We start from the raw sequence: 9,675 nt of genomic DNA, 5'->3' as shown, positions 1-9,675 counted from the left end.
GCCAGTTTTATTTAATTAATATAAAATCTTGTAGATGCCCAAAAATTGTGAAATAAATTTTGTTAGGTTCCTAAAATTGTAATCTATATGTTGGTGTAATTAATGTATACATATACATGTTGATACTAGGGGCTATTAAATCATTTGAGAGTGCTTAATATTATGAGGTTAAATATTGTAGGATTTTTTGTGGTAAATTGATGATAGCTTTAGTCCTGAAATTTTTATGGTAGCTTCATTGTATTATTATGTACTCACTGTAATTTTTGTAGCCTTAGAATAAACCAGGCATTAGGGTTGTTAAATGCTCTTTGTTTCAATATACATTAAATCATTAGTAGAAATAAAGATATATCCTTAATTTGTAAAGCTAGGTGTTTGTTAGTTGAACCCAACACTTTGCTTGGTAAAGATGATAGTTAGCTTAGTATCTTAGTCATTAGAGTTAGCTTAGTTGCTTTATATGCATATTCATATTTTAAGAGTTGTTGCCTAAATACTAAATAGCTGCATCATCGTCATCACATGCATATAGAGAACGAGTCGGCGGAGATCATGACCATCGGCGAGCATGAGTTCGAGGAGATCATCGAGTATGAGGAGAAGATTCTCGTGCAGGAGGAGGTCCCGAAGCCACCACCGACTGACTCAGTTAACACCGCGCCGGCCCAAGGCAAGCCCCGGTGCATAACCCCTTATTTTTTATAATCACTGTATATATATGTTATATGCATTTACGTTACAGGAATCTTATGAAAACCACCTGCATAGATATAATTATCCTATGAGTCCTACTAGTACAGGCTTGAGTAGCTGCTATGCTTAGGTTTTCGATAGCGTGAGTAACCTGCTGTTACTCATAATAGGTGATTATTATAATTAATCTCATGATAAAAATGATGAAAGGAAAATGAAGACCGGATAGGGATATGGTATGGGTGATGGTGGGTGTAATGAGTTGTGTCCCACGACCATGGGGCTTAGCTTGGTTACACTATTTTCCCTGTTCGTGTCGATTGTGCACCGTCCATTGCTGTGGATGGTAGTCAGGTCATAGACTTATTATTCTGAACACATACATGCTTCTGGGAGCGGGAATGCTCGTTAAGCTCTTGTCATGGGTTTTGGCTCTTTCTAGACTAACTGATTGGAGGCGGAGAAAGGTGGAGGTCTAAGCACCATATTGAGACCGGGTCTTAAGTGTGGGGGCTTGGAGTCCAAGTTTGGACGGGAAATTAGACCCCATGACACGAGTGGAATGGGTTGGTCTTATTTGTGCCTAGGGTACAAACGAGGCGTGTGTTTCGGAGTACCCAACTGGGATACATTGGTTCGTGAATCGTCATTTTAGTGAGATGGTATAACTTGGCTATGGTCTAACACCGTAGTAAGAACTGGAAGATGAAAGATGGTGAAATGGTTCTAATTGCTCTCAACCCTTGCTTGAAAGTAGAACAGACGCTTACCTAGAATGGTTAGCTAATGAAGTAATCATTAATGCTAATAAAACTTGACTGTAAGGATGAACTATTAGTAATGCTTTCCGCAAGTAAAAAGAAAACAACAAACCTTACTGCCTATCATACCCTTGGAGTCAAGAAACTATTCACACTAGTCGGGTAAGTCTTGCGAGTACATTGTGTACTCAGGGTTTATTTACTCCAGTTGCAGGTGCAACTTGAGGAGTAGCTCTTGTGAGGAGGATTCTTCTAGTGGGCACAGATGGATCCTTGTATAGTTTCTGTTAGATGTTTATTTCAATTCCGTTGTTTAATTATCGCACTCTGAACTCTGTTATTGTAGTAAATAATTTCTAAGAACTCTTATTGTATGAAATAGACTAAGTATTGTAAACTCGTACTCATTATTGGATTCTGGATGTAAAATGTGGATTGTTTCGAGTTCTTCCTTGGGGTGTGCTCGACGGAACTGTCCGATTTAGCTAACTTTCAGAGTGCTTAGTGTCTAGTGGAAGGTGATCACCTTCGAAAGCGTGTTATTTCGAGCGGTTTTGCCATAGTCTATCACTTATATCACCCTCTAAATTCTCACCCTTCTGTTGGTCCTCAACAGATACTTCATGTGTTTTGGTATGTAAAATTTTTCGAGCAATCTCTAAATCTCTAAGCATATCAAAGGTGCCAAAACTAATTTGTTGAGCAGCAATGCCAATGTTACTAGACAGATTCTTAATATTCTCAATTGGAAGAGCAGAAAACATAACAGCATTAGAATGATTACCTTCCAAGTTCCTTTTCCTTGCCATCCTTTCATTCTTTTCTTGAATTGTAACAACAATGTCTTTCTTGAGTCTATCACTCCGCCTTATTCCCTGATTGTTGTCAATATCAGCTTCTGTCCCTTCACCAAGTTTTTGGATTTGGGGTTGCTCATCCTGGTCAACTTGGTCCTCTTCTGCAATAATACTTTCCTGAGTATGTACAATAGCTTCCTCATAGAGATCCAATTCAGTAGTCTTGATAGGTTCTTCCACAGGAATAACAACCTACAACTATCCCTTATCTTGCATAGTCTCCTTGTTCTGAAGTTTCTCTGTATTGCAGGTGAACTGATTCATATCAACAACTGGTGGCCTGTCCTCCATATACCATATCTGCTGAGTATCACCACCATCATTGGTTTTGGAACTCGCCTGCCCAATGTCTCCAAATCCTTCAAGCCTTCTAATTCTGTCCCCCAAGTCACTATCAGAGTCAGATTCATCAAAAGTCTCAGGTATATGAACCTTTCCCCGTCATCTTCATCCTCACCTTGCTTCTGAACAGCTTTCTTTCCTTCAGCAGCGTTACTGCTCCCCATCTTGGGAGATGCAGACATTGTGATATTGCTGGCTTGCTGCTTACCACCTCCCTTATCAGACCCCATAGTGATGTATTTCCCACTGAGTTGCTCACCACTGTTTTGAAGAAAGCCCTTGTCACTGGTGTTATCAGCTTTATACTTCTTTGAAGGTGGAGGCTGCTCACCTTCAATCACTCTGATGCCACAATGAAGAGTCCTCTCAGAACCATCAACTTCAACTTCTCTTTCAAAATGAAAATCTTTGATAAAAAGACCCAAAGTACTTTCAATAGTTCTTGGGACTTTAGTGATGTCACTGCAAGCAATCTTCATTCTGACATAGTCATGCCTTAGTCTTGTTTTCTCATCTATCTCTAACACTTTACCAACTAGGCCTCCCACTTTGGCACAGGTTCTGATAGATCTCTGGTTAGTCGAAATATCCCAAACCCTGAACCATGCCTGTTGTAGTTCCCCTTTCCCCAAAGCTACTAGAGTATGAATCAAGCTTCATCTGGGCATTCACATATCTCATAGCAATGTGTGGGAAAAAACTCCATTCCTTGACCATCTTTGCATTAGGAAACCTGATGACAAACTTGTTTTCACCGATTGGTCAGGCTGTCCATCTCCAAGTCTTAGTTCCATGAGTGTTGACAAATTGTTTCTCAACATCCTTACTGGTTGCTTGCCTAGCAGTAATAGTAATGACAGCAGTGCACTCTTTTTCCCTAGCCATCCTAGGATCTATATCTTCCTCGATGAAAAAGAAGCTCTAATCCTCAACTTGAGTTGCACACAGTTTAGGCCCATAATTCCAAGGGATGCACTTCTTACAGTCATATGCCATATGCCCATGAACTCCACAAATTTCACAGTTAAATCTTCTACGGTCCTTAGTAAGATGGTTGAACAATCCACAAATTTCACATGCAACCCTAGGCTGATTTGTACTAGGACCAGACTGAGCATCATGGGTTTTGGTGGCTTTGTTACCTTGGGAAGATTTAGGAATGTCATGATCCCCTTTCTATTTCCCCCACTGCTCTTCTATTTGCTTCTGTGGATCCTTCTTCCCCTCCCATTGCGCATCCGCGGGCTGTTCCTTGGGCTCCTCTTGTACTGCTTCTTCTCGTGCTGGTGGATTCTTGTTGGTATGCTCCCAGGTGAGGTTACGGCCACCCCCTCTCCCCTGTCTCCCGGCACCAAATCCCGCACGCGCTGCACCAAAGTTTCCGCGATGGTCGCCACCCCGATTCATCCTGACCGCAACCGTAGGAGCCGACTCGGCTCGAACGGCAGCAGCAAATGATCTCTTTGGAGTACCTCACCAGAGATGCCCAACGAATTTGTGGAGGGCGATTGGGGATGTATTTTGTTTAGGGTTTGTGAATTGGGGGAGAGACTTGCACGGGATCAACTCCTGAGGATGGGTTAACAAAGAGGCAGTGCGGTGCTCCGACTCAAAGTCGTCACGAACCTCTCGCTCACCCTTATCTAGATTGCCGCCGCGTGTCTCATCGAAGGGTCCATGCCCTAGGATCCCCTTTACCTCCTGCACCGTAGGTGGTGAGCGGAACCACCATCGCTGACTGGTTGGCTCCACACCAAGGACTTTTGAATGTGCTTTGTCCATCGCCTGATTGTTCACCGGCGACGCCGTATCACCATACCGTACCCATTGAAGCTTGATTGGAATAGATTTGATCTTCACCGTATTTTGTTTGATTTCCTCGAAGGGTAGGGTATTCTTCTCCGCCGCATACTGGAATCCCCATGACTTGACATCCATGGGAACACCAAAACCTCTCGCCTGTTCCCGTCGCCGTTGACTCTGCGACAACGACGAGAAGACTTCCTCATTCCGCAACCAAAGTTCCCCACCAACCTTCGCCGCCCCCTTCTGAATGTTTTGTGAATGCCAAGCATCGCGACAGTTAATGATGTCAATGATCTCCTCCTTCAATCCCCCGGGCTCTCGGTTAGGATCGATAAAGGGGGCGTTGACGGATATAGAGGGAGTGACGTTGGCGATTGAAGACGATGAACGGAGCGAAGAATGGGAGGAAGGTGTGGGCGCAATAGGACTCACCGTCTTATCTCTGCCCCCACGATCGCCAAGGTTGGCCTTACGCCATTCGTCACGGAGTCATATGAGCTCCTCACGATTTCTGAGAAGTTCCTCCGTCGAAGGGTGAGCGGCGGATTCCCGAGAGTGCGGAGATGTCAGGTCCTCCCCGTCGTGAGGGAATGATTGACATTGTTGTCGAAGAGAGGTTTCAAGCTGTCGACAGTGTGTTGTTTGCGAGTAGAGCTTGTGTGTCAAGGTCAAACAATGTTCATGCTGATGGACCAAGCTTAATAGGGCGGTGTGAAGAAGGGTAAGCGAGGAGGTACATTTGAGGTCGATACCTTGATGGAGGAAACCGAGCAAGACGTACTAAGAGGCGCGCCATGAGGAAACAATTCCAACTCATACTAGAAATACGGGCGCGGCATTGCCACGCTCCTCCTTGGAGAGGGCCAGGCTATGCATCTAGATTAATCACTGGTTGAATCTTACTAAATTATGCTGAAAAATAGATGAACACCAGATTCTAGAGGTCAGAGGGCCACAATTAATCATGTTGTGTTTGACGAACCTTTACCATTTTGTAAATGGCATTCCAATTATTCAATATGCCAATATCCATGGTCAAAATATGCTTCTCGTAATCAAGACAGAGCTGAGCACTACAGCTGCTCCTTGGATTCTGTAATAAAAATATTAAGACCTCCACGCTGATCAGGATGATGATAATCCATTCTAGAGAATCAAGCTTCTTGTTCAAAATACATGCAGTAAAACATTCCTAACAGAAAATCATTCGACCATGGAATGTTCTACATCACAGTATTAGTCTTACCTCAACAAATTTCAACTTAAAATCAAGGTTTTCAGATCTTTGTGTTAGCCTGTATTCATCTCAAAGGTACTCCAAATTTGAGTGTAGTTTTATTTTTCCATGATATATCTAACCTGGAAATCACAAGGTTGTAGCAAAAAGAAATAACACATACAAATTAGCAAGGTGGAAAATTAAAAATTCAAAACACAGATTAGAAGATAATCTTTTTCTCTCATGATCTGTATATATCCTGTACTGCAAAACTGGGGATCAATTAAACCAATATTACCTTGTTTTGAGATATGTGATTAGAATCTATGGAATCCCAAGCTTGTCATAAAATTTGCCTGTACAAAGATGAGGAGGTACATAGAATGATGTTAACTTTAAATCCTTCCAGAGTGACCATTAGGCTACTTTATTCTTGCATCCAGAATACAACCATTAGGCAGATTTGATATCAACTTTAGGAAGGATATATTTACTTTTAAGAAATAAAGACATACTACAAATGCCAATTTAACACCAGCCACGTTTGCCGCTGTCTATCTCAAGTTCCTTGAAATAGCAAACTGTTGACCTCATAATATCTTGGGCTATATTAAGTGTTGTAGAGATTGTATGAACTGGACCAAGGATTTGTTTCTTCTTGCTATAAGTAATCAATTAGTTTATTATTTGATAAGAGCTTTCTTGTTCTAATGACAATCCCTACAATTTGGCAATTTCGATTTATCTATAATGCTATATTTTATTTGCTTGATCAGAATGCTAACAGAATAAACCCTGCAATAGTGGCACACCCAGTTGTCTCTGCCTGATGCTCTCTTCCAAATCCTAGGAGAAATGCAATTTTCTTCTTCCCTAATTCAATACAATGTAAGATGAATACTTGTGGGAATTTCTAGACAATACACATCAGGAGATATAAATGGATACATTATATGATTCTCTCACTGCGAATGGAATAGGCGTGTGAAGCAAAACCTCAATGTTAAAGACAGATCAGTTCAACGCAAATAAACGGCAGCTAATGTTACATCTGAGATGAGGAAGGCTAACTATGAATTCGATTTGTAACTTTTGAAAAAGTAGTAGTAGTAGTAGTAGTAGTTAACAGTAAAATCTTGGTAAATCTTGACAAAATGTTCAAGCAACTATTTTCTGTCGTAATGGATCAGCGCTAGATTTCTACCACGTATCTTAATTGGTTTTATATCCAGAATATTTGAAGAGGTAAAAGTACTTGATTTTTTTTGTGTTCAACATCAGCTCCATGTGAATAAAATGAAATGTAAAACTTACATGTTTGAGACTATTCAGCCTGGTTCTATATTCATCAAATGGTTCTATTTCTGCAAACAATTGCTCAAGCTCCAAATCGAGGGTAATAAAACTGAGATGTAAAATATTACAGATTTGGGACTATTCTCAGCCTGGTTAGAATACTAAACAAATGTGTCTTGGATCAACTTTAATATTATAGTGGTAGAACGGTACCTGTACATACTTAAATTGCAGTCGTTGACTTTGTGATAGCTCCGTACAATCTGCAAAAACATTATTTAAGTTGTTATAAACACGTCAACCAAGATTGAAGGAAAACAGAAATACGATACAATGGATATAATGGTGCAAACAAACCTTTTGAGATTTCAAACAAATTATGTGACCCAATAATCATACGGGCATCATCTCGTCATGGTCTACTGCATCTATTGTGGCTTGAACCGCTTGGAGCTCCAGGCTAAGCATCAGCTCCATGGCCGTGCTCCCGTGCCTGCTGCTAGACCGAGCCTTTTCACACTCTTCAACTATCTAGAGTTCTCATGGGCAATTCATCGAGCACACGATGTGCAGACACTGCTCAGGACCAGGGAGTCCACTGCTTGTTCCCCTCCTCGGACCAATCCCCTAAAGACAGAGTGGAAGGGCCTGCCTGCTCGGGTGAGCATCGTGCAAGCGGGAGAACGCGGCTGCGTCGCTGGGCGAATTGAGTAGCGGATGTGGCAGTGGCCGCGCAGCAGAGATGGAGAACTCCCGTCACTATACTGCAGTAGCCCGTTGCTCATACTGCTGGGCCTGGCCAGGATCTGAGCACGCCATTGCCTAGACTTCTGCTTGTTCTTCGACGGCCATAGAGGCAGGCAGCAAAAGGAGAGGAGCAGGAAGGTGATGTGTCTACATTGGGGATGTGGGAGAGAGCTATGAGGTGGAGCTCCACGGCAACGGTCGCTTCCGCCTGGCCTCCGCCATTTTTCTGTGGCCTAGCTTCTTCTCGTCTCATGCTGCTGTACCAACCATGGCATCGAGGACTACGCCACGGATGAGACGCCACGAGAGAAGCAGGCAAATAGGCGGGTGGCCATGGCGCGGACGACGCATGCGCGGCCGTCCCCCAAGCGCACGCGACTCCGGCGGCGCAAGCTCGATGGGACCTCGGCGGGGCGCGGCTCCACGAGCAGCTGCTCCCCCGGCGCGGCGCCCATCAGCCATCAGCTCGTGGGGCTGCGCCGCACCGAGGGATCACGGAGCGGGCGGTGCCTCTGGAGAGAGAGAGGAAGGGGAGGGCGAGATGGAGGTGAGAGGCAGGCGAGGGAGCAGCGCTGGAGGAGGAGGAGGCGCAGGAGGAGGAGGGCGGCCGACGCCGCCGCACCCCTGTCGCGCCCGTCGCCGTGGTCGCGTCGGGACAGGGAGGGTCCGGCGATATACAGGCTTAATTTTGGTAAGGTCTGAGGCCTTTTTTTTTAATATAAGAGGAGCTCTGACCTATGGATTGATTCGGCTAAAGTTTGAGATTTTTTTTTTTGCAAAAAGACTACGGCTCGTCCCATATAAGTCGTCTCCGTGCCCGATGGAACGGCTGAGAAAAGCACGTAAACGTGCCACACTGGTTGGCCAGCTTTTGAAGATACGATTCATACGGTAAGATTGCCTTGTTTGAATGATCTGGGCTGGAAAAGGCCCGGACTTGTAGCAGTTGGGCTATACCTGGACCTGGCCCAGCAAGATGGAACCATGCAGCAGCGGCGGCGTGTTTGAATCGTGCCAGGCAGCCCTGTTCGTCCAGGCAACGATCGTGAGTTCGTGACCCCAGGCCCACGAAATCGTGCGCCTTAGGTTGCTTCCCCGTGCCTGGTAGAACTAGAAAGCAACTCGTACTAGAAGCAGAACAAAGTTGATCAGGAGAACCGAGCGTAGCTCGGGTGGCAAGGTCATGCTGTCCTTCGCGTGTGGAACCACGAAGGGAATGCGACGCATCTCGTCGTCTACGGATCCATGGACCCGATGATCTCACACTACGGATCCATGGACCCGGTGATCTCACAAAGGACGTGATCGTGGAATCTAGGTGTAGTTGTAGGATCTGTTTGTGTACATATGGTGTGAGTGCGGTGTGTGTGAGTGTGTGGTGTGAGTGTGTGTTTGTCCATGAACAAATACTACAGTTATACCTAGATGAGAGACGAAAAAAAACAAAGTTGATCAGGCTTGACGCGAGCAGGGCCCACAAAATTTATACTTATTTCCGCGAGCCGGCCCATCTACCGATGCTGACCCGCAAGATTTTCTTCTGACACGTAAACCTTTTACACCGAAACCTCTGATAGGTGGTCATACACTCATATGTACGATTGTACGGAGTATGTTTTACGTAGTGTTCCAAAGGATCCGAAATTCTGGATCTAATCGTACCAGAGGGTCCGGGGGGTTTAATTTGGAAATGCTATACTAATTCTGTTCAAAAAAAAGAGAGAAAGGAAATGCTTATGGCCTGCTAAAATTTGGCTTACGCTGATTGTTTTAGAAGAAAATACTGTTTGTTCGACAAAAGTAGGGTTGAAATAGTGCTGCTCCTGATCGTACCATAGAATCCGGAATTTCGGATCTAGTAATAATAAGGTTGTCAACTTATCATCATAAAGTCACGAGTTTAAGTGATCAGCTGGAGCGGATCGAACATGAGTAGGATTGAGCTCGACGG

General features: G+C 44.1%; 1 long non-coding RNA gene across 1 annotated transcript; it reads right to left on the bottom strand.

The window, feature by feature from the left end:
* Positions 1 to 5,477: 5,477 nt before the first annotated feature.
* On the bottom strand, positions 5,478 to 8,223 carry LOC136476798 (uncharacterized). The gene is made up of 5 exons (XR_010763751.1): positions 7,335 to 8,223; positions 7,191 to 7,240; positions 5,980 to 6,037; positions 5,709 to 5,821; positions 5,478 to 5,555 (listed from the first exon to the last, which is right to left on the bottom strand). It is a non-coding gene; the product is annotated as an uncharacterized lncRNA (long non-coding RNA).
* Positions 8,224 to 9,675: the final 1,452 nt, after the last annotated feature.

This window comes from Miscanthus floridulus, chromosome 8 (genome assembly GCF_019320115.1).
Source record: "Miscanthus floridulus cultivar M001 chromosome 8, ASM1932011v1, whole genome shotgun sequence".
Taxonomy (NCBI): Eukaryota; Viridiplantae; Streptophyta; class Magnoliopsida; order Poales; family Poaceae; genus Miscanthus; species Miscanthus floridulus.
This window is presented reverse-complemented; position numbering and strand designations above follow the sequence as displayed.